Consider the following 18,416-nt stretch of genomic DNA (forward strand, 5'->3'; position numbering starts at 1 on the left):
GCCTATGGAAGATGATGGGCTGTTGCCCGGCTGGCTGTGTGTTGCCCTTTTTGTTTTTCCATCCCCAAAGGCCGCAGCCTCTTCTAGGTGGTCTCCCTGGGCCAAGGGAGGGCTGCGGCCATGGCGGTAGGTCGGGAGGAGGCTCTTGCCCAGTATACTCTGGCTTCTCTTCAGAACGTAAAAATCTTTCGCCTTTTACTAAAGATTTCCGTGGAGAGGAGCAAAACTGAGTTTTGTGGCAATTTTTGCATGCTCCAGCTTGCTGGGGCTTCCTTCATTTGGTTGAACAACAGAATGAGTGGGGAGTGGGCTTTCAGTGGGAGACTGAATCCTGTGGTTGGTTAGGAGGTGGCCCTCATTTGAATATTGTGGCCATGGACGGCCCCCTTCTGGGGAGCTGGAAGTGTAAGTGACGCTCTGGCAGCAGGATGGACCAGAACATGGAGCAGCCTATGGAAGATGATGGGCTGTCGCCCGGCTGGCTGTGTGTTGCCCTTTTTGTTTTCCCATCCCCAAAGGCCGCAGCCTCTTCTAGGTGGTCTCCCTGGGCCAAGGGAGGGCTGCGGCCATGGCGGTAGGTCGGGAGGAGGCCCTTGCCCAGTATACTCTGGCTTCTCTTCAGAACGTAAAAATCTTTCGCCTTTTACTAAAGATTTCCATGGAGAGGAGCAAAACTGAGTTTTGTGACAATTTTTGCATGCTCCAGCTTGCTGGGGCTTCCTTCATTTGGTTGAACAACAGAATGAGTGGGGGGTGGGCCTTCAGTGGGAGACTGAATCCTGTGGTTGGTTGGGAGGTGGCCCTCATTTGAATATTGTGGCCATGGACGGCCCCCTTCTGGGGAGCTGGAAGTGTAAGTGACGGTCTGGCAGCAGGATGGACCAGAACATGGAGCAGCCTATGGAAGATGATGGGCTGTCGCCCGGCTGGCTGTGTGTTGCCCTTTTTGTTTTTCCATCCCCAAAGGCCGCAGCCTCTTCTAGGTGGTCTCCCTGGGCCAAGGGAGGGCTGCGGCCATGGCGGTAGGTCGAGAGGAGGCCCTTGCCCAGTATACTCTGGCTTCTCTTCAGAACGTAAAAATCTTTCGCCTTTTACTAAAGATTTCCGTGGAGAGGAGCAAAACTGAGTTTTGTGGCAATTTTTGCATGCTCCAGCTTGCTGGGGCTTCCTTCATTTGGTTGAACAACAGAATGAGTGGGGGGTGGGCTTTCAGTGGGAGACTGAATTCTGTGGTTGGTTGGGAGGTGGCCCTCATTTGAATATTGTGGCCATGGACGGCCCCCTTCTGGGGAGCTGGAAGTGTAAGTGACGCTCTGGCAGCAGGATGGACCAGAACATGGAGCAGCCTATGGAAGATGATGGGCTGTCGCCCGGCTGGCTGTGTGTTGCCCTTTTTGTTTTCCCATCCCCAAAGGCCGCAGCCTCTTCTAGGTGGTCTCCCTGGGCCAAGGGAGGGCTGCGGCCATGGCGGTAGGTCGGGAGGAGGCCCTTGCCCAGTATACTCTGGCTTCTCTTCAGAATGTAAAAATCTTTTGCCTTTTGCTAAAGATTTCTGTGGAGAGGAGCAAAACTGAGTTTTGTGGCAATTTTTGCATGCTCCAGCTTGCTGGGGCTTCCTTCATTTGGTTGAACAACAGAATGAGTGGGGGGTGGGCTTTCAGTGGGAGACTGAATCCTGTGGTTGGTTGGGAGGTGGCCATCATTTGAATATTGTGGCCATGGACAGCCCCCTTCTGGGGAGCTGGAAGTGTAAGTGACGGTCTGGCAGCAGGATGGACCAGAACATGGAGCAGCCTATAGAAGATGATGGGCTGTCGCCCGGCTGGCTGTGTGTTGCCCTTTTTGTTTTTCCATCCCCAAAGGCCGCAGCCTCTTCTAGGTGGTCTCCCTGGGCCAAGGGAGGGCTGCGGCCATGGCGGTAGGTCGGGAGGAGGCCCTTGCCCAGTATACTCTAGCTTCTCTTCAGAACGTAAAAATCTTTCGCCTTTTGCTAAAGATTTCTGTGGAGAGGAGCAAAACTGAGTTTTGTGGCAATTTTTGCATGCTCCAGCTTGCTGGGGCTTCCTTCATTTGGTTGAACAACAGAATGAGTGGGGGGTGGGCTTTCAGTGGGAGACTGAATCCTGTGGTTGGTTGGGAGGTGGCCCTCATTTGAATATTGTGGCCATGGACGGCCCCCTTCTGGGGAGCTGGAAGTGTAAGTGACGCTCTGGCAGCAGGATGGACCAGAACATGGAGCAGCCTATGGAAGATGATGGGCTGTCGCCCGGCTGGCTGTGTGTTGCCCTTTTTGTTTTTCCATCCCCAAAGGCCGCAGCCTCTTCTAGGTGGTCTCCCTGGGCCAAGGGAGGGCTGCGGCCATGGCGGTAGGTTGGGAGGAGGCCCTTGCCCAGTATACTCTGGCTTCTCTTCAGAACGTAAAAATCTTTCGCCTTTTACTAAAGATTTCCGTGGAGAGGAGCAAAACTGAGTTTTGTGGCTATTTTTGCATGCTCCAGCTTGCTGGGGCTTCCTTCATTTGGTTGAACAACGGATTGATTTGGGGGTGGGCTTTCAGTGGGAGACTGAATCCTGTGGTTGGTTGGGAGGTGGCCCTCATTTGAATACTGTGGCCATGGACGGCCCCCTTCTGGGGAGCTGGAAGTGTAAGTGATGCTCTGGCAGCAGGATGGACCAGAACATCAAGCAGCCTATGGAAGATGATGGGCTGTCGCCCGGCTGGCTGTGTGTTGCCCTTTTTGTTTTCCCATCCCCAAAGGCCGCAGCCTCTTCTAGGTGGTCTCCCTGGGCCAAGGGAGGGCTGCGGCCATGGCGGTAGGTCGGGAGGAGGCCCTTGCCCAGTATACTCTGGCTTCTCTTCAGAACGTAAAAATCTTTCGCCTTTTACTAAAGATTTCCGTGGAGAGGAGAAAAACTGAGTTTTGTGGCAATTTTTGCATGCTCCAGCTTGCTGGGGCTTCCTTCATTTGGTTCAACAACAGAATGAGTGGGGGGTGGGCTTTCAGTGGGAGACTGAATCCTGTGGTTGGTTGGGAGGTGGCCCTCATTTGAATATTGTGGCCATGGACGGCCCCCTTCTGGGGAGCTGGAAGTGTAAGTGACGCTCTGGCAGCAGGATGGACCAGAACATGGAGCAGCCTATGGAAGATGATGGGCTGTCGCCCGGCTGGCTGTGTGTTGCCCTTTTTGTTTTTCCATCCCCAAAGGCCGCAGCCTCTTCTAGGTGGTCTCCCTGGGCCAAGGGAGGGCTGCGGCCATGGCGGTAGGTCGGGAGGAGACCCTTGCCCAGTATACTCTGGCTTCTCTTCAGAACGTAAAAATCTTTCGCCTTTTACTAAAGATTTCCGTGGAGAGGAGCAAAACTGAGTTTTGTGGCAATTTTTGCATGCTCCAGCTTGCTGGGGCTTCCTTCATTTGGTTGAACAACAGAATGAGTGGGGGGTGGGCCTTCAGTGGGAGACTGAATCCTGTGGTTGGTTGGGAGGTGGCCCTCATTTGAATATTGTGGCCATGGACGGCCCCCTTCTGGGGAGCTGGAAGTGTAAGTGACGGTCTGGCAGCAGGATGGACCAGAACATGGAGCAGCCTATGGAAGATGATGGGCTGTCGCCCGGCTGGCTGTGTGTTGCCCTTTTTGTTTTTCCATCCCCAAAGGCCGCAGCCTCTTCTAGGTGGTCTCCCTGGGCCAAGGGAGGGCTGCGGCCATGGCGGTAGGTCGGGAGGAGGCCCTTGCCCAGTATACTCTGGCTTCTCTTCAGAACGTAAAAATCTTTCGCCTTTTACTAAAGATTTCCGTGGAGAGGAGCAAAACTGAGTTTTGTGGCAATTTTTGCATGCTCCAGCTTGCTGGGGCTTCCTTCATTTGGTTGAACAACAGAATGAGTGGGGGGTGGGCTTTCAGTGGGAGACTGAATCCTGTGGTTGGTTGGGAGGTGTCCCTCATTTGAATATTGTGGCCATGGACGGCCCCCTTCTGGGGAGCTAGAAGTGTAAGTGACGCTCTGGCAGCAGGATGGACCAGAACATGGAGCAGCCTATGGAAGATGATGGGCTGTCGCCCGGCTGGCTGTGTGTTGCCCTTTTTGTTTTTCCATCCCCAAAGGCCGCAGCCTCTTCTAGGTGGTCTCCCTGGGCCAAGGGAGGGCTGCGGCCATGGCGGTAGGTCGGGAGGAGGCCCTTGCCCAGTATATTCTGGCTTCTCTACAGAACGTAAAAATCTTTCGCCTTTTACTAAAGATTTCCGTGGAGAGGAGCAAAACTGAGTTTTGTGGCAATTTTTGCATGCTCCAGCTTGCTGGGGCTTCCTTCATTTGGTTGAACAACAGAATGAGTGGGGGGTGGGCTTTCAGTGGGAGACTGAATTCTGTGGTTGGTTGGGAGGTGGCCCTTATTTGAATATTGTGGCCATGGACGGCCCCCTTCTGGGGAGCTGGAAGTGTAAGTGACGCTCTGGCAGCAGGATGGACCAGAACATGGAGCAGCCTATGGAAGATGATGGGCTGTCGCCCGGCTGGCTGTGTGTTGCCCTTTTTGTTTTCCCATCCCCAAAGGCCGCAGCCTCTTCTAGGTGGTCTCCCTGGGTCAAGGGAGGGCTGCGGCCATGGCGGTAGGTCGGGAGGAGGCCCTTGCCCAGTATACTCTGGCTTCTCTTCAGAACGTAAAAATCTTTCGCCTTTTACTAAAGATTTCCGTGGAGAGGAGCAAAACTGAGTTTTGTGGCAATTTTTGCATGCTCCAGCTTGCTGGGGCTTCCTTCATTTGGTTGAACAACAGAATGAGTGGGGGGGTGGGCTTTCAGTGGGAGACTGAATCCTGTGGTTGGTTGGGAGATGGCCCTCATTTGAATATTGTGGCCATGGACGGTCCCCTTCTGGGGAGCTGGAAGTGTAAGTGACGCTCTGGCAGCAGGATGGACCAGAACATCAAGCAGCCTATGGAAGATGATGGGCTGTCGCCCGGCTGGCTGTGTGTTGCCCTTTTTGTTTTCCCATCCCCAAAGGCCGCAGCCTCTTCTAGGTGGTCTCCCTGGGCCAAGGGAGGGCTGCGGCCATGGCGGTAGGTCGGGAGGAGGCCCTTGCCCAGTATACTCTGGCTTCTCTTCAGAACGTAAAAATCTTTCGCCTTTTACTAAAGATTTCCGTGGAGAGGAGCAAAACTTAGTTTTGTGGCAATTTTTGCATGCTCCAGCTTGCTGGGGCTTCCTTCATTTGGTTGAACAACAGAATGAGTGGGGGGTGGGCTTTCAGTGGGAGACTGAATCCTGTGGTTGGCTGGGAGGTGGCCCTCATTTGAATATTGTGGCCATGGACGGCCCCCTTCTGGGGAGCTGGAAGTGTAAGTGACGCTCTGGCAGCAGGATGGACCAGAACATGGAGCAGCCTATGGAAGATGATGGGCTGTCGCCCGGCTGGCTGTGTGTTGCCCTTTTTGTTTTTCCATCCCCAAAGGCCGCAGCCTCTTCTAGGTGGTCTCCCTGGGCCAAGGGAGGGCTACGGCCATGGCGGTAGGTCGGGAGGAGGCCCTTGCCCAGTATACTCTGGCTTCTCTTCAGAACGTAAAAATCTTTCGCCTTTTACTAAAGATTTCCGTGGAGAGGAGTAAAACTGAGTTTTATGGCAATTTTTGCATGCTCCAGCTTGCTGGGGCTTCCTTCATTTTGTTGAACAACAGAATGAGTGGGGGGTGGGCTTTCAGTGGGAGACTGAATCCTGTGGTTGGTTGGGAGGTGGCCCTCATTTGAATATTGTGGCCATGGACGGCCCCCTTCTGGGGAGCTGGAAGTGTAAGTGACGCTCTGGCAGCAGGATGGACCAGAACATGGAGCAGCCTATGTAAGATGATGGGCTGTCGCTCTGGCAGCAGGATGGACCAGAACATCAAGCAGCCTATGGAAGATGATGGGCTGTCGCCCGGCTGGCTGTGTGTTGCCCTTTTTGTTTTCCCATCCCCAAAGGCCGCAGCCTCTTCTAGGTGGTCTCCCTGGGCCAAGGGAGGGCTGCGGCCATGGCGGTAGGTCGGGAGGAGGCTCTTGCCCAGTATACTCTGGCTTCTCTTCAGAATGTAAAAATCTTTCGCCTTTTACTAAAGATTTCCGTGGAGAGGAGCAAAACTGAGTTTTGTGGCAATTTTTGCATGCTCCAGCTTGCTGGGGCTTCCTTCATTTGGTTGAACAACAGAATGAGTGGGGGGTGGGCTTTCAGTGGGAGACTGAATCCTGTGGTTGGTTGGGAGGTGGCATTCATTTGAATATTGTGGCCATGGACGGCCCCCTTCTGGGGAGCTGGAAGTGTAAGTGACGCTCTGGCAGCAGGATGGACCAGAACATCAAGCAGCCTATGGAAGATGATGGGCTGTCGCCCGGCTGGCTGTGTGTTGCCCTTTTTGTTTTCCCATCCCCAAAGGCCGCAGCCTCTTCTAGGTGGTCTCCCTGGGCCAAGGGAGGGCTGCGGCCATGGCGGTAGGTCGGGAGGAGGCCCTTGCCCAGTATACTCTGGCTTCTCTTCAGAACGTAAAAATCTTTCGCCTTTTACTAAAGATTTCCGTGGAGAGGAGCAAAACTTAGTTTTGTGGCAATTTTTGCATGCTCCAGCTTGCTGGGGCTTCCTTCATTTGGTTGAACAACAGAATGAGTGGGGGGTGGGCTTTCAGTGGGAGACTGAATCCTGTGGTTGGCTGGGAGGTGGCCCTCATTTGAATATTGTGGCCATGGACGGCCCCCTTCTGGGGAGCTGGAAGTGTAAGTGACGCTCTGGCAGCAGGATGGACCAGAACATGGAGCAGCCTATGGAAGATGATGGGCTGTCGCCCGGCTGGCTGTGTGTTGCCCTTTTTGTTTTTCCATCCCCAAAGGCCGCAGCCTCTTCTAGGTGGTCTCCCTGGGCCAAGGGAGAGCTACGGCCATGGCGGTAGGTCGGGAGGAGGCGCTTGCCCAGTATACTCTGGCTTCTCTTCAGAACGTAAAAATCTTTCGCCTTTTACTAAAGATTTCCGTGGAGAGGAGTAAAACTGAGTTTTATGGCAATTTTTGCATGCTCCAGCTTGCTGGGGCTTCCTTCATTTGGTTGAACAACAGAATGAGTGGGGGGTGGGCTTTCAGTGGGAGACTGAATCCTGTGGTTGGTTGGGAGGTGGCCCTCATTTGAATATTGTGGCCATGGACGGCCCCCTTCTGGGGAGCTGGAAGTGTAAGTGACGCTCTGGCAGCAGGATGGACCAGAACATGGAGCAGCCTATGTAAGATGATGGGCTGTCGCTCTGGCAGCAGGATGGACCAGAACATCAAGCAGCCTATGGAAGATGATGGGCTGTCGCCCGGCTGGCTGTGTGTTGCCCTTTTTGTTTTCCCATCCCCAAAGGCCGCAGCCTCTTCTAGGTGGTCTCCCTGGGCCAAGGGAGGGCTGCGGCCATGGCGGTAGGTCGGGAGGAGGCCCTTGCCCAGTATACTCTGGCTTCTCTTCAGAATGTAAAAATCTTTCGCCTTTTACTAAAGATTTCCGTGGAGAGGAGCAAAACTGAGTTTTGTGGCAATTTTTGCATGCTCCAGTTTGCTGGGGCTTCCTTCATTTGGTTGAACAACAGAATGAGTGGGGGGTGGGCTTTCAGTGGGAGACTGAATCCTGTGGTTGGTTGGGAGGTGGCCCTCATTTGAATATTGTGGCCATGGACGGCCCCCTTCTGGGGAGCTGGAAGTGTAAGTGACGCTCTGGCAGCAGGATGGACCAGAACATGGAGCAGCCTATGGAAGATGATGGGCTGTCGCCCGGCTGGCTGTGTGTTTCCCTTTTTGTTTTTCCATCCCCAAAGGCCGCAGCCTCTTCTAGGTGGTCTCCCTGGGCCAAGGGAGGGCTACGGCCATGGTGGTAGGTCGGGAGGAGGCCCTTGCCCAGTATACTCTGGCTTCTCTTCAGAGCGTAAAAATCTTTCGCCTTTTACTAAAGATTTCTGTGGAGAGGAGTAAAACTGAGTTTTATGGCAATTTTTGCATGCTCCAGCTTGCTGGGGCTTCCTTCATTTGGTTGAACAACAGAATGAGTGGGGGGTGGGCTTTCAGTGGGAGACTGAATCCTGTGGTTGGTTGGGAGGTGGCCCTCATTTGAATATTGTGGCCATGGACGGCCCCCTTCTGGGGAGCTGGAAGTGTAAGTGACGCTCTGGCAGCAGGATGGACCAGAACATGGAGCAGCCTATGTAAGATGATGGGCTGTCGCCCGGCTGGCTGTGTGTTGCCCTTTTTGTTTTCCCATCCCCAAAGGCCGCAGCCTCTTCTAGGTGGTCTCCCTGGGCCAAGGGAGGGCTGCGGCCATGGCGGTAGGTCGGGAGGAGGCCCTTGCCCAGTATACTCTGGCTTCTCTTCAGAACGTAAAAATCTTTAGTCTTTTACTAAAGATTTCCGTGGAGAGGAGCAAAACTGAGTTTTGTCGCAATTTTTGCATGCTCCAGCTTGCTGGGGCATCCTTTATTTGGTTGAACAACAGAATGAGTGGGGGGTGGGCTTTCAGTGGGAGACTGAATCCTGTGGTTGATTGGGAGGTGGCCCTCATTTGAATATTGTGGCCATGGACGGCCCCCTTCTGGGGAGCTGGAAGTGTAAGTGACGCTCTGGCAGCAGGATGGACCAGAACATGGAGCAGCCTATGGAAGATGATGGGCTGTCGCCCGGCTGGCTGTGTGTTGACCTTTTTGTTTTTCCATCCCCAAAGGCCGCAGCCTCTTCTAGGTGGTCTCCCTGGGCCAAGGGAGGGCTGCGGCCATGGCGGTAGGTCGGGAGGAGGCCCTTGCCCAGTATACTCTGGCTTCTCTTCAGAATGTAAAAATCTTTCGCCTTTTACTAAAGGTTTCCGTGGAGAGGAGCAAAACTGAGTTTTGTGGCAATTTTTGCATGCTCCAGCTTGCTGGGGCTTCCTTCATTTGGTTGAACAACAGAATGAGTGGGGGGTGGGCTTTCAGTGGGAGACTGAATCCTGTGGTTGGTTGGGAGGTGGCCCTCATTTGAATATTGTGGCCATGGACGGCCCCCTTCTGGGGAGCTGGAAGTGTAAGTGACGCTCTGGCAGCAGGATGGACCAGAACATGGAGCAGCCTATGGAAGATGATGGGCTGTCGCCCGGCTGGCTGTGTGTTGCCCTTTTTGTTTTTCCATCCCCAAAGGCCGCAGCCTCTTCTAGGTTGTCTCCCTGGGCCAAGGGAGGGCTGCGGCCATGGCGGTAGGTCGGGAGGAGGCCCTTGCCCAGTGTACTCTGGCTTCTCTTCAGAACGTAAAAATCTTTCGCCTTTTACTAAAGATTTCCGTGGAGAGGAGCAAAACTGAGTTTTGTGGCAATTTTTGCATGCTCCAGCTTGCTGGGGCTTCCTTCATTTGGTTGAACAACAGAATGAGTGGGGGGTGGGATTTCAGTGGGAGACTGAATCCTGTGGTTGGTTGGGAGGTGGCCCTCATTTGAATATTGTGGCCATGGACGGCCCCCTTCTGGGGAGCTGGAAGTGTAAGTGACGCTCTGGCAGCAGGATGGAGCAGCCTATGGAAGATGATGGGCTGTCGCCCGGCTGGCTGTGTGTTGCCCTTTTTGTTTTCCCATCCCCAAAGGCCGCAGCCTCTTCTAGGTGGTCTCCCTGGGCCAAGGGAGGGCTGCGGCCATGGCGGTAGGTCGGGAGGAGGCCCTTGCCCAGTATACTCTGGCTTCTCTTCAGAACGTAAAAATCTTTCGCCTTTTACTAAAGGTTTCCGTGGAGAGGAGCAAAACTGAGTTTTGTGGCAATTTTTGCATGCTCCAGCTTGCTGGGGCTTCCTTCATTTGGTTGAACAACAGAATGAGTGGGGGGTGGGCTTTCAGTGGGAGACTGAATCCTGTGGTTGGTTGGGAGGTGGCCCTCATTTGAATATTGTGGCCATGGACGGCCCCCTTCTGGGGAGCTGGAAGTGTAAGTGACGCTCTGGCAGCAGGATGGACCAGAACATGGAGCAGCCTATGGAAGATGATGGGCTGTCGCCCGGCTGGCTGTGTGTTGCCCTTTTTGTTTTTCCATCCCCAAAGGCCGCAGCCTCTTCTAGGTGGTCTCCCTGGGCCAAGGGAGGGCTGCGGCCATGGCGGTAGGTCGGGAGGAGGCCCTCGCCCAGTATACTCTGGCTTCTCTTCAGAACGTAAAAATCTTTCGCCTTTTACTAAAGATTTCCGTGGAGAGGAGCAAAACTGAGTTTTGTGGCAATTTTTGCATGCTCCAGCTTGCTGGGGCTTCCTTCATTTGGTTGAACAACAGAATGAGTGGGGGGTGGGATTTCAGTGGGAGACTGAATCCTGTGGTTGGTTGGGAGGTGGCCCTCATTTGAATATTGTGGCCATGGACGGCCCCCTTCTGGGGAGCTGGAAGTGTAAGTGACGCTCTGGCAGCAGGATGGAGCAGCCTATGGAAGATGATGGGCTGTCGCCCGGCTGGCTGTGTGTTGCCCTTTTTGTTTTCCCATCCCCAAAGGCCACAGCCTCTTCTAGGTGGTCTCCCTGGGCCAAGGGAGGGCTGCGGCCATGGCGGTAGGTCGGGAGGAGGCCCTTGCCCAGTATACTCTGGCTTCTCTTCAGAACGTAAAAATCTTTCGCCTTTTACTAAAGATTTCCGTGGAGAGGAGCAAAACTGAGTTTTGTGGCAATTTTTGCATGCTCCAGCTTGCTGGGGCTTCCTTCATTTGGTTGAACAACAGAATGAGTGGGGGGTGGGCTTTCAGTGGGAGACTGAATCCTGTGGTTGGTTGGGAGGTGGCCCTCATTTGAATATTGTGGCTATGGACGGCCCCCTTCTGGGGAGCTGGAAGTGTAAGTGACGCTCTGGCAGCAGGATGGACCAGAACATAGAGCAGCCTATGGAAGATGATGGGCTGTCGCCCGGCTGGCTGTGTGTTGCCCTTTTTGTTTTTTCATCCCCAAAGGCCGCAGCCTCTTCTAGGTGGTCTCCCTGGGCCAAGGGAGGGCTGCGGCCATGGCGGTAGGTCGGGAGGAGGCCCTTGCCCAGTATACTCTGGCTTCTCTTCAGAACGTAAAAATCTTTCGCCTTTTACTAAAGATTTCCGTGGAGAGGAGCAAAACTGAGTTTTGTGGCAATTCTTGCATGCTCCAGCTTGCTGGGGCTTCCTTCATTTGGTTGAACAACAGATTGAGTGGGGGGTGGGCTTTCAGTGGGAGACTGAATCCTGTGGTTGGTTGGGAGGTGGCCCTCATTTGAATATTGTGGCCATGGACGGCCCCCTTCTGGGGAGCTGGAAGTGTAAGTGACGCTCTGGCAGCAGGATGGACCAGAACATGGAGCAGCCTATGGAAGATGATGGGCTGTCGCCTGGCTGGCTGTGTGTTGCCCTTTTTGTTTTTCCATCCCCAAAGGCCGCAGCCTCTTCTAGGTGGTCTCCCTGGGCCAAGGGAGGGCTGCGGCCATGGCGGTAGGTCGGGAGGAGGCCCTTGCCCAGTATACTCTGGCTTCTCTTCAGAACGTAAAAATCTTTCGCCTTTTACTAAAGATTTCCGTGGAGAAGAGCAAAACTGAGTTTTGTGGCAATTTTTGCATGCTCCAGCTTGCTGGGGCTTCCTTCATTTGGTTGAACAACAGAATGAGTGGGGGGTGGGCTTTCAGTGGGAGACTGAATCCTGTGGTTGGTTGGGAGGTGGCCCTCATTTGAATATTGTGGCCATGGACGGCCCCCTTCTGGGGAGCTGGAAGTGTAAGTGACGCTCTGGCAGCAGGATGGACCAGAACATGGAGCAGCCTATGGAAGATGATGGGCTGTCGCCCGGCTGGCTGTGTGTTGCCCTTTTTGTTTTTCCATCCCCAAAGGCCGCTGCCTCTTCTAGGTGGTCTCCCTGGGCCAAGGGAGGGCTGCGGCCATGGCGGTAGGTCGGGAGGAGGCCCTTGCCCAGTATACTCTGGCTTCTCTTCAGAACGTAAAAATCTTTCGCCTTTTACTAAAGATTTCCGTGGAGAGGAGCAAAACTGAGTTTTGTGGCAATTTTTGCATGCTCCAGCTTGCTGGGGCTTCCTTCATTTGGTTGAACAACAGAATGAGTGGGGGGTGGGCTTTCAGTGGGAGACTGAATCCTGTGGTTGGTTGGGAGGTGGCCCTCATTTGAATGTTGTGGCCATGGACTGCCCCCTTCTGGGGAGCTGGAAGTGTAAGTGACTCTCTGGCAGCAGGATGGACCAGAACATGGAGCAGCCTATGGAAGATGATGGGCTGTCGCCCGGCTGGCTGTGTGTTGCCCTTTTTGTTTTTCCATCCCCAAAGGCCGCAGCCTCTTCTAGGTGGTCTCCCTGGGCCAAGGGAGGGCTGCGGCCATGGCGGTAGGTCGGGAGGAGGCCCTTGCCCAGTATACTCTGGCTTCTCTTCAGAACGTAAAAATCTTTCGCCTTTTACTAAAGATTTCCGTGGAGAGTAGCAAAACTGAGTTTTGTGGCAATTTTTGCATGCTCCAGCTTGCTGGGGCTTCCTTCATTTGGTTGAACAACAGAATGAGGGGGGTGGGCTTTCAGTGGGAGACTGAATCCTGTGGTTGGTTGGGAGGTGGCCCTCATTTGAATATTGTGGCCATGGACGGCCCCCTTCTGGGGAGCTATAAGTGGAAGTGACGCTCTGGCAGCAGGATGGACCAGAACATGGAGCAGCCTATGGAAGATGATGGGCTGTCGCCCGGCTGGCTGTGTGTTGCCCTTTTTGTTTTTCCATCCCCAAAGGCCGCAGCCTCTTCTAGGTGGTCTCCCTGGGCCAAGGGAGGGCTGCGGCCATGGCGGTAGGTCGGGAGGAGGCCCTTGCCCAGTATACTCTGGCTTCTCTTCAGAACGTAAAAATCTTTCGCCTTTTACTAAAGATTTCCGTGGAGAGGAGCAAAACTGAGTTTTGTGGCAATTTTTGCATGCTCCAGCTTGCTGGGGCTTCCTTCATTTGGTTGAACAACAGAATGAGTGGGGGGTGGGCTTTCAGTGGGAGACTGAATCCTGTGGTTGGTTGGGAGGTGGCCCTCATTTGAATATTGTGGCCATGGTCGGCCCCCTTCTGGGGAGGTGGAAGTGTAAGTGACGCTCTGGCAGCAGGATGGACCAGAACATGGAGCAGCCTATGGAAGATGATGGGCTGTCGCCCGGCTGGCTGTGTGTTGCCCTTTTTGTTTTTCCATCCCCAAAGGCCGCAGCCTCTTCTAGGTGGTCTCCCTGGGCCAAGGGAGGGCTGCGGCCATGGCGGTAGGTCGGGAGGAGGCCCTTGCCCAGTATACTCTGGCTTCTCTTCAGAACGTAAAAATCTTTCGCCTTTTACTAAAGATTTCCGTGGAGAGGAGCAAAACTGAGTTTTGTGGCAATTTTTGCATGCTCCAGCTTGCTGGGGCTTCCTTCATTTGGTTGAACAACAGAATGAGTGGGGGGTGGGCTTTCAGTGGGAGACTGAATCCTGTGGTTGGTTGGGAGGTGGCCCTCATTTGAATGTTGTGGCCATGGACTGCCCCCTTCTGGGGAGCTGGAAGTGTAAGTGACTCTCTGGCAGCAGGATGGACCAGAACATGGAGCAGCCTATGGAAGATGATGGGCTGTCGCCCGGCTGGCTGTGTGTTGCCCTTTTTGTTTTTCCATCCCCAAAGGCCGCAGCCTCTTCTAGGTGGTCTCCCTGGGCCAAGGGAGGGCTGCGGCCATGGCGGTAGGTCGGGAGGAGGCCCTTGCCCAGTATACTCTGGCTTCTCTTCAGAATGTAAAAATCTTTCGCCTTTTACTAAAGATTTCCGTGGAGAGGAGCAAAACTGAGTTTTGTGGCAATTTTTGCATGCTCCAGCTTGCTGGGGCTTCCTTCATTTGGTTCAACAACAGAATGAGTGGGGGGTGGGCTTTCAGTGGGAGACTGAATCCTGTGGTTGGTTGGGAGGTGGCCCTCATTTGAATATTGTGGCCATGGACGGCCCCCTTCTGGGGAGCTGGAAGTGTAAGTGACGCTCTGGCAGCAGGATGGACCAGAACATGGAGCAGCCTATGGAAGATGATGGGCTGTCGCCCGGCTGGCTGTGTGTTGCCCTTTTTGTTTTTCCATCCCCAAAGGCCGCAGCCTCTTCTAGGTGGTCTCCCTGGGCCAAGGGAGGGCTGCGGCCATGGCGGTAGGTCGGGAGGAGGCCCTTGCCCAGTATACTCTGGCTTCTCTTCAGAACGTAAAAATCTTTCGCCTTTTACTAAAGATTTCCGTGGAGAGGAGCAAAACTGAGTTTTGTGGCAATTTTTGCATGCTCCAGCTTGCTGGGGCTTCCTTCATTTGGTTGAACAACAGAATGAGTGGGGGGTGGGCTTTCAGTGGGAGACTGAATCCTGTGGTTGGTTGGGAGGTGGCCCTCATTTGAATATTGTGGCCATGGACGGCCCCCTTCTGGGGAGCTGGAAGTGTAAGTGACGCTCTGGCAGCAGGATGGACCAGAACATGGAGCAGCCTATGGAAGATGATGGGCTGTCGCCCGGCTGGCTGTGTGTTGCCCTTTTTGTTTTTCCATCCCCAAAGGCCGCAGCCTCTTCTAGGTGGTCTCCCTGGGCCAAGGGAGGGCTGCGGCCATGGCGGTAGGTCGGGAGGAGGCCCTTGCCCAGTATACTCTGGCTTCTCTTCAGAACGTAAAAATCTTTCGCCTTTTACTAAAGATTTCCGTGGAGAGTAGCAAAACTGAGTTTTGTGGCAATTTTTGCATGCTCCAGCTTGCTGGGGCTTCCTTCATTTGGTTGAACAACAGAATGAGGGGGGGGTGGGCTTTCAGTGGGAGACTGAATCCTGTGGTTGGTTGGGAGGTGGCCCTCATTTGAATATTGTGGCCATGGACGGCCCCCTTCTGGGGAGCTATAAGTGGAAGTGATGCTCTGGCAGCAGGATGGACCAGAACATGGAGCAGCCTATGGAAGATGATGGGCTGTCGCCCGGCTGGCTGTGTGTTGCCCTTTTTGTTTTCCCATCCCCAAAGGCCGCAGCCTCTTCTAGGTGGTCTCCCTGGGCCAAGGGAGGGCTGCGGCCATGGCGGTAGGTCGTGAGGAGGCCCTTGCCCAGTATACTCTGGCTTCTCTTCAGAACGTAAAAATCTTTCGCCTTTTACTAAAGATTTCCGTGGAGAGGAGCAAAACTGAGCTTTGTGGCAATTTTTGCATGCTCCAGCTTGCTGGGGCTTCCTTCATTTGGTTGAACAACAGAATGAGTGGGGGGTGGGCTTTCAGTGGGAGACTGAATCCTGTGGTTGGTTGGGAGGTGGCCCTCATTTGAATATTGTGGCCATGGACGGCCCCCTTCTGGGGAGCTGGAAGTGTAAGTGACGCTCTGGCAGCAGGATGGACCAGAACATGGAGCAGCCTATGGAAGATGATGGGCTGTCGTCCGGCTGGCTGTGTGTTGCCCTTTTTGTTTTCCCATCCCCAAAGGCCGCAGCCTCTTCTAGGTGGTCTCCCTGGGCCAAGGGAGGGCTGCGGCCATGGCGGTAGGTCGGGAGGAGGCCCTTGCCCAGTATACTCTGGCTTCTCTTCAGAACGTAAAAATCTTTCGCCTTTTACTAAAGATTTCCGTGGAGAGGAGCAAAACTGAGCTTTGTGGCAATTTTTGCATGCTCCAGCTTGCTGGGGCTTCCTTCATTTGGTTGAACAACAGAATGAGTGGGGGGTGGGCTTTCAGTGGGAGACTGAATCCTCTGGTTGGTTGGGAGGTGGCCCTCATTTGAATATTGTGGCCATGGACGGCCCCCTTCTGGGGAGCTGGAAGTGTAAGTGACGCTCTGGCAGCAGGATGGACCAGAACATGGAGCAGCCTATGGAAGATGATGGGCTGTCGCCCGGCTGGCTGTGTGTTGCCCTTTTTGTTTTTCCATCCCCAAAGGCCGCAGCCTCTTCTAGGTGGTCTCCCTGGGCCAAGGGAGGGCTGCGGCCATGGCGGTAGGTCGGGAGGAGGCCCTTGCCCAGTATACTCTGGCTTCTCTTCAGAACGTAAAAATCTTTCGCCTTTTACTAAAGTTTTCCTTGGAGAGGAGCAAAACTGAGTTTTGTGGCAATTTTTGCATGCTCCAGCTTGCTGGGGCTTCCTTCATTTGGTTGAACAACAGAATGAGTGGGGGGTGGGCTTTCAGTGGGAGACTGAATCCTGTGGTTGGTTGGGAGGTGGCTCTCATTTGAATATTGTGGCCATGGACGGCCCCCTTCTGGGGAGCTGGAAGTGTAAGTGACGCTCTGGCAGCAGGATGGACCAGAACATGGAGCAGCCTATGGAAGATGATGGGCTGTCGCCCGGCTGGCTGTGTGTTGCCCTTTTTGTTTTTCCATCCCCAAAGGCCGCAGCCTCTTCTAGGTGGTCTCCCTGGGCCAAGGGAGGGCTGCGGCCATGGCGGTAGGTCGGGAGGAGGCCCTTGCCCAGTATACTCTGGCTTCTCTTCAGAACGTAAAAATCTTTCGCCTTTTACTAAAGATTTCCGTGGAGAGGAGCAAAACTGAGTTTTGTGGCAATTTTTGCATGCTCCAGCTTGCTGGGGCTTCCTTCATTTGGTTGAACAACAGAATGAGTGGGGGGTGGGCTTTCAGTGGGAGACTGAATCCTGTGGTTGGTTGGGAGGTGGCCCTCATTTGAATATTGTGGCCATGGACGGCCCCCTTCTGGGGAGCTGGAAGTGTAAGTGACGCTCTGGCAGCAGGATGGACCAGAACATGGAGCAGCTTATGGAAGATGATGGGCTGTCGCCCGGCTGGCTGTGTGTTGCCCTTTTTGTTTTTCCATCCCCAAAGGCCGCAGCCTCTTCTAGGTGGTCTCCCTGGGCCAAGGGAGGGCTGCGGCCATGGCGGTAGGTCGTGAGGAGGCCCTTGCCCAGTATACTCTGGCTTCTCTTCAGAACGTAAAAATCTTTCGCCTTTTACTAAAGATTTCCGTGGAGAGGAGCAAAACTGAGCTTTGTGGCAATTTTTGCATGCTCCAGCTTGCTGGGGCTTCCTTCATTTGGTTGAACAACAGAATGAGTGGGGGGTGGGCTTTCAGTGGGAGACTGAATTCTGTGGTTGGTTGGGAGGTGGCCCTCATTTGAATATTGTGGCCATGGACGGCCCCCTTCTGGGGAGCTGGAAGTGTAAGTGACGCTCTGGCAGAAGGATGGACCAGAACATGGAGCAGCCTATGGAAGATGATGGGCTGTCGCCCGGCTGGCTGTGTGTTGCCCTTTTTGTTTTCCCATCCCCAAAGGCCGCAGCCTCTTCTAGGTGGTCTCCCTGGGCTAAGGGAGGGCTGCGGCCATGGCGGTAGGTCGGTAGGAGGCCCTTGCCCAGTACACTCTGGCTTCTCTTCAGAACGTAAAAATCTTTCGCCTTTTACTAAAGATTTCCGTGGAGATGAGCAAAACTGAGTTTTGTGGCAATTTTTGCATGCTCCAGCTTGCTGGGGCTTCCTTCATTTGGTTGAACAACAGAATGAGTGGGGGGTGGACTTTCAGTGGGAAACTGAATCCTGTGGTTGGTTTGGAGGTGGCCCTCATTTGAAAATTGTGGCAATGGACGGTCCCCTTCTGGGGAGCTGGAAGTGTAAGTGACGCTCTGGCAGCAGGATGGACCAGAACATGGAGCAGCCTATGGAAGATGATGGGCTGTCGCCCGGCTGGCTGTGTGTTGCCCTTTTTGTTTTTCCATCCCCAAAGGCCGCAGCCTTTTCTAGGTGGTCTCCCTGGGCCAAGGGAGGGCTGCGGCCATGGCGGTAGGTCGGGAGGAGGCCCTTGCCCAGTATACTCTGGCTTCTCTTCAGAATGTAAAAATTTTTCGCCTTTTACTAAAGTTTTCCGTGGAGAGGAGCAAAACTGAGTTTTGTGGCAATTTTTGCATGCTCCAGCTTGCTGGGGCTTCCTTCATTTGGTTGAACAACAGAATGAGTGGGGGGTGGGCTTTCAGTGGGAGACTGAATCCTGTGGCTGGTTGGGAGGTGGCCCTCATTTGAATATTGTGGCCATGGACGGCCCCCTTCTGGGGAGCTGGAAGTGTAAGTGACGCTCTGGCAGCAGGATGGACCAGAACATGGAGCAGCCTATGGAAGATGATGGGCTGTCGCCCGGCTGGCTGTGTGTTGCCCTTTTTGTTTTTCCATCCCTAAAGGCCGCAGCCTCTTCTAGGTGGTCTCCCTGGGCCAAGGGAGGGCTGCGGCCATGGCGGTAGGTCGGGAGGAGGCCCTTGCCCAGTATACTCTGGCTTCTCTTCAGAACGTAAAAATCTTTCGCCTTTTATTAAAGATTTCCGTGGAGAGGAGCAAAACTGAGTTTTGTGGCAATTTTTGCATGCTCCAGCTTGCTGGGGCTTCCTTCATTTGGTTGAACAACAGAATGAGTAGGGGGTGGGCTTTCAGTGGGAGACTGAATCCTGTGGTTGGTTGGGAGGTGGCCCTCATTTGAATATTGTGGCCATGGACGGCCCCCTTCTGGGGAGCTGGAAGT

At 54.1% G+C, this 18,416-nt stretch overlaps 41 non-coding genes across 41 annotated transcripts; all 41 read left to right on the forward strand.

Moving 5' to 3' along the window:
- The first annotated feature begins 154 nt into the window (after window positions 1-154).
- LOC141260663 (U5 spliceosomal RNA) lies at window positions 155-270 on the forward strand. Its single transcript, XR_012319389.1, has one exon. It is a non-coding gene; the product is annotated as a U5 spliceosomal RNA (small nuclear RNA).
- A 332-nt stretch (window positions 271-602) lies between these two features.
- On the forward strand, window positions 603-718 carry LOC141259924 (U5 spliceosomal RNA). Its single transcript, XR_012318690.1, has one exon. It is a non-coding gene; the product is annotated as a U5 spliceosomal RNA (small nuclear RNA).
- Window positions 719-1,050: 332 nt separating this feature from the next.
- LOC141260668 (U5 spliceosomal RNA) lies at window positions 1,051-1,166 on the forward strand. The gene has a single exon (XR_012319394.1). It is a non-coding gene; the product is annotated as a U5 spliceosomal RNA (small nuclear RNA).
- A 332-nt stretch (window positions 1,167-1,498) lies between these two features.
- Window positions 1,499-1,614, forward strand: LOC141260488 (U5 spliceosomal RNA). Its single transcript, XR_012319238.1, has one exon. It is a non-coding gene; the product is annotated as a U5 spliceosomal RNA (small nuclear RNA).
- A 332-nt stretch (window positions 1,615-1,946) lies between these two features.
- On the forward strand, window positions 1,947-2,062 carry LOC141260493 (U5 spliceosomal RNA). Its single transcript, XR_012319243.1, has one exon. It is a non-coding gene; the product is annotated as a U5 spliceosomal RNA (small nuclear RNA).
- A 332-nt stretch (window positions 2,063-2,394) lies between these two features.
- LOC141259899 (U5 spliceosomal RNA) lies at window positions 2,395-2,510 on the forward strand. Its single transcript, XR_012318667.1, has one exon. It is a non-coding gene; the product is annotated as a U5 spliceosomal RNA (small nuclear RNA).
- Window positions 2,511-2,842: 332 nt separating this feature from the next.
- Window positions 2,843-2,958, forward strand: LOC141260014 (U5 spliceosomal RNA). Its single transcript, XR_012318777.1, has one exon. It is a non-coding gene; the product is annotated as a U5 spliceosomal RNA (small nuclear RNA).
- Window positions 2,959-3,290: 332 nt separating this feature from the next.
- Window positions 3,291-3,406, forward strand: LOC141260670 (U5 spliceosomal RNA). The gene has a single exon (XR_012319395.1). It is a non-coding gene; the product is annotated as a U5 spliceosomal RNA (small nuclear RNA).
- Window positions 3,407-3,738: 332 nt separating this feature from the next.
- Window positions 3,739-3,854, forward strand: LOC141260671 (U5 spliceosomal RNA). Its single transcript, XR_012319396.1, has one exon. It is a non-coding gene; the product is annotated as a U5 spliceosomal RNA (small nuclear RNA).
- Window positions 3,855-4,186: 332 nt separating this feature from the next.
- Window positions 4,187-4,302, forward strand: LOC141260181 (U5 spliceosomal RNA). The gene has a single exon (XR_012318940.1). It is a non-coding gene; the product is annotated as a U5 spliceosomal RNA (small nuclear RNA).
- Window positions 4,303-4,634: 332 nt separating this feature from the next.
- LOC141260672 (U5 spliceosomal RNA) lies at window positions 4,635-4,750 on the forward strand. Its single transcript, XR_012319397.1, has one exon. It is a non-coding gene; the product is annotated as a U5 spliceosomal RNA (small nuclear RNA).
- A 333-nt stretch (window positions 4,751-5,083) lies between these two features.
- Window positions 5,084-5,199, forward strand: LOC141260195 (U5 spliceosomal RNA). The gene has a single exon (XR_012318954.1). It is a non-coding gene; the product is annotated as a U5 spliceosomal RNA (small nuclear RNA).
- A 332-nt stretch (window positions 5,200-5,531) lies between these two features.
- Window positions 5,532-5,647, forward strand: LOC141261060 (U5 spliceosomal RNA). Its single transcript, XR_012319770.1, has one exon. It is a non-coding gene; the product is annotated as a U5 spliceosomal RNA (small nuclear RNA).
- Window positions 5,648-6,037: 390 nt separating this feature from the next.
- On the forward strand, window positions 6,038-6,153 carry LOC141259798 (U5 spliceosomal RNA). The gene has a single exon (XR_012318566.1). It is a non-coding gene; the product is annotated as a U5 spliceosomal RNA (small nuclear RNA).
- Window positions 6,154-6,485: 332 nt separating this feature from the next.
- LOC141260197 (U5 spliceosomal RNA) lies at window positions 6,486-6,601 on the forward strand. Its single transcript, XR_012318956.1, has one exon. It is a non-coding gene; the product is annotated as a U5 spliceosomal RNA (small nuclear RNA).
- A 332-nt stretch (window positions 6,602-6,933) lies between these two features.
- Window positions 6,934-7,049, forward strand: LOC141261061 (U5 spliceosomal RNA). Its single transcript, XR_012319771.1, has one exon. It is a non-coding gene; the product is annotated as a U5 spliceosomal RNA (small nuclear RNA).
- A 390-nt stretch (window positions 7,050-7,439) lies between these two features.
- LOC141259742 (U5 spliceosomal RNA) lies at window positions 7,440-7,555 on the forward strand. The gene has a single exon (XR_012318512.1). It is a non-coding gene; the product is annotated as a U5 spliceosomal RNA (small nuclear RNA).
- Window positions 7,556-7,887: 332 nt separating this feature from the next.
- Window positions 7,888-8,003, forward strand: LOC141260243 (U5 spliceosomal RNA). Its single transcript, XR_012319001.1, has one exon. It is a non-coding gene; the product is annotated as a U5 spliceosomal RNA (small nuclear RNA).
- Window positions 8,004-8,335: 332 nt separating this feature from the next.
- Window positions 8,336-8,451, forward strand: LOC141260419 (U5 spliceosomal RNA). Its single transcript, XR_012319173.1, has one exon. It is a non-coding gene; the product is annotated as a U5 spliceosomal RNA (small nuclear RNA).
- Window positions 8,452-8,783: 332 nt separating this feature from the next.
- LOC141260177 (U5 spliceosomal RNA) lies at window positions 8,784-8,899 on the forward strand. The gene has a single exon (XR_012318936.1). It is a non-coding gene; the product is annotated as a U5 spliceosomal RNA (small nuclear RNA).
- A 332-nt stretch (window positions 8,900-9,231) lies between these two features.
- On the forward strand, window positions 9,232-9,347 carry LOC141261080 (U5 spliceosomal RNA). The gene has a single exon (XR_012319789.1). It is a non-coding gene; the product is annotated as a U5 spliceosomal RNA (small nuclear RNA).
- A 320-nt stretch (window positions 9,348-9,667) lies between these two features.
- On the forward strand, window positions 9,668-9,783 carry LOC141259869 (U5 spliceosomal RNA). The gene has a single exon (XR_012318637.1). It is a non-coding gene; the product is annotated as a U5 spliceosomal RNA (small nuclear RNA).
- A 332-nt stretch (window positions 9,784-10,115) lies between these two features.
- On the forward strand, window positions 10,116-10,231 carry LOC141260673 (U5 spliceosomal RNA). The gene has a single exon (XR_012319398.1). It is a non-coding gene; the product is annotated as a U5 spliceosomal RNA (small nuclear RNA).
- Window positions 10,232-10,551: 320 nt separating this feature from the next.
- On the forward strand, window positions 10,552-10,667 carry LOC141260674 (U5 spliceosomal RNA). Its single transcript, XR_012319399.1, has one exon. It is a non-coding gene; the product is annotated as a U5 spliceosomal RNA (small nuclear RNA).
- A 332-nt stretch (window positions 10,668-10,999) lies between these two features.
- On the forward strand, window positions 11,000-11,115 carry LOC141259951 (U5 spliceosomal RNA). Its single transcript, XR_012318716.1, has one exon. It is a non-coding gene; the product is annotated as a U5 spliceosomal RNA (small nuclear RNA).
- A 332-nt stretch (window positions 11,116-11,447) lies between these two features.
- On the forward strand, window positions 11,448-11,563 carry LOC141260208 (U5 spliceosomal RNA). Its single transcript, XR_012318967.1, has one exon. It is a non-coding gene; the product is annotated as a U5 spliceosomal RNA (small nuclear RNA).
- Window positions 11,564-11,895: 332 nt separating this feature from the next.
- LOC141260675 (U5 spliceosomal RNA) lies at window positions 11,896-12,011 on the forward strand. The gene has a single exon (XR_012319400.1). It is a non-coding gene; the product is annotated as a U5 spliceosomal RNA (small nuclear RNA).
- Window positions 12,012-12,343: 332 nt separating this feature from the next.
- On the forward strand, window positions 12,344-12,459 carry LOC141261058 (U5 spliceosomal RNA). Its single transcript, XR_012319768.1, has one exon. It is a non-coding gene; the product is annotated as a U5 spliceosomal RNA (small nuclear RNA).
- Window positions 12,460-12,789: 330 nt separating this feature from the next.
- On the forward strand, window positions 12,790-12,905 carry LOC141260676 (U5 spliceosomal RNA). The gene has a single exon (XR_012319401.1). It is a non-coding gene; the product is annotated as a U5 spliceosomal RNA (small nuclear RNA).
- Window positions 12,906-13,237: 332 nt separating this feature from the next.
- On the forward strand, window positions 13,238-13,353 carry LOC141260677 (U5 spliceosomal RNA). Its single transcript, XR_012319402.1, has one exon. It is a non-coding gene; the product is annotated as a U5 spliceosomal RNA (small nuclear RNA).
- A 332-nt stretch (window positions 13,354-13,685) lies between these two features.
- Window positions 13,686-13,801, forward strand: LOC141259799 (U5 spliceosomal RNA). The gene has a single exon (XR_012318567.1). It is a non-coding gene; the product is annotated as a U5 spliceosomal RNA (small nuclear RNA).
- A 332-nt stretch (window positions 13,802-14,133) lies between these two features.
- LOC141260679 (U5 spliceosomal RNA) lies at window positions 14,134-14,249 on the forward strand. Its single transcript, XR_012319403.1, has one exon. It is a non-coding gene; the product is annotated as a U5 spliceosomal RNA (small nuclear RNA).
- A 332-nt stretch (window positions 14,250-14,581) lies between these two features.
- Window positions 14,582-14,697, forward strand: LOC141261059 (U5 spliceosomal RNA). The gene has a single exon (XR_012319769.1). It is a non-coding gene; the product is annotated as a U5 spliceosomal RNA (small nuclear RNA).
- Window positions 14,698-15,029: 332 nt separating this feature from the next.
- Window positions 15,030-15,145, forward strand: LOC141259993 (U5 spliceosomal RNA). The gene has a single exon (XR_012318756.1). It is a non-coding gene; the product is annotated as a U5 spliceosomal RNA (small nuclear RNA).
- A 332-nt stretch (window positions 15,146-15,477) lies between these two features.
- Window positions 15,478-15,593, forward strand: LOC141259994 (U5 spliceosomal RNA). Its single transcript, XR_012318757.1, has one exon. It is a non-coding gene; the product is annotated as a U5 spliceosomal RNA (small nuclear RNA).
- Window positions 15,594-15,925: 332 nt separating this feature from the next.
- LOC141260473 (U5 spliceosomal RNA) lies at window positions 15,926-16,041 on the forward strand. Its single transcript, XR_012319224.1, has one exon. It is a non-coding gene; the product is annotated as a U5 spliceosomal RNA (small nuclear RNA).
- A 332-nt stretch (window positions 16,042-16,373) lies between these two features.
- Window positions 16,374-16,489, forward strand: LOC141260680 (U5 spliceosomal RNA). The gene has a single exon (XR_012319404.1). It is a non-coding gene; the product is annotated as a U5 spliceosomal RNA (small nuclear RNA).
- Window positions 16,490-16,821: 332 nt separating this feature from the next.
- On the forward strand, window positions 16,822-16,937 carry LOC141259995 (U5 spliceosomal RNA). Its single transcript, XR_012318758.1, has one exon. It is a non-coding gene; the product is annotated as a U5 spliceosomal RNA (small nuclear RNA).
- Window positions 16,938-17,269: 332 nt separating this feature from the next.
- LOC141260299 (U5 spliceosomal RNA) lies at window positions 17,270-17,385 on the forward strand. The gene has a single exon (XR_012319056.1). It is a non-coding gene; the product is annotated as a U5 spliceosomal RNA (small nuclear RNA).
- A 332-nt stretch (window positions 17,386-17,717) lies between these two features.
- Window positions 17,718-17,833, forward strand: LOC141260458 (U5 spliceosomal RNA). The gene has a single exon (XR_012319209.1). It is a non-coding gene; the product is annotated as a U5 spliceosomal RNA (small nuclear RNA).
- A 332-nt stretch (window positions 17,834-18,165) lies between these two features.
- On the forward strand, window positions 18,166-18,281 carry LOC141260170 (U5 spliceosomal RNA). Its single transcript, XR_012318929.1, has one exon. It is a non-coding gene; the product is annotated as a U5 spliceosomal RNA (small nuclear RNA).
- The last annotated feature ends 135 nt before the right edge of the window (window positions 18,282-18,416 follow it).

Source organism: Phyllobates terribilis, unplaced genomic scaffold (genome assembly GCF_046119375.1).
Source record: "Phyllobates terribilis strain yellow unplaced genomic scaffold, ASM4611937v1 Scaffold_3__8_contigs__length_932513732, whole genome shotgun sequence".
NCBI classification, from domain to species: Eukaryota; Metazoa; Chordata; class Amphibia; order Anura; family Dendrobatidae; genus Phyllobates; species Phyllobates terribilis.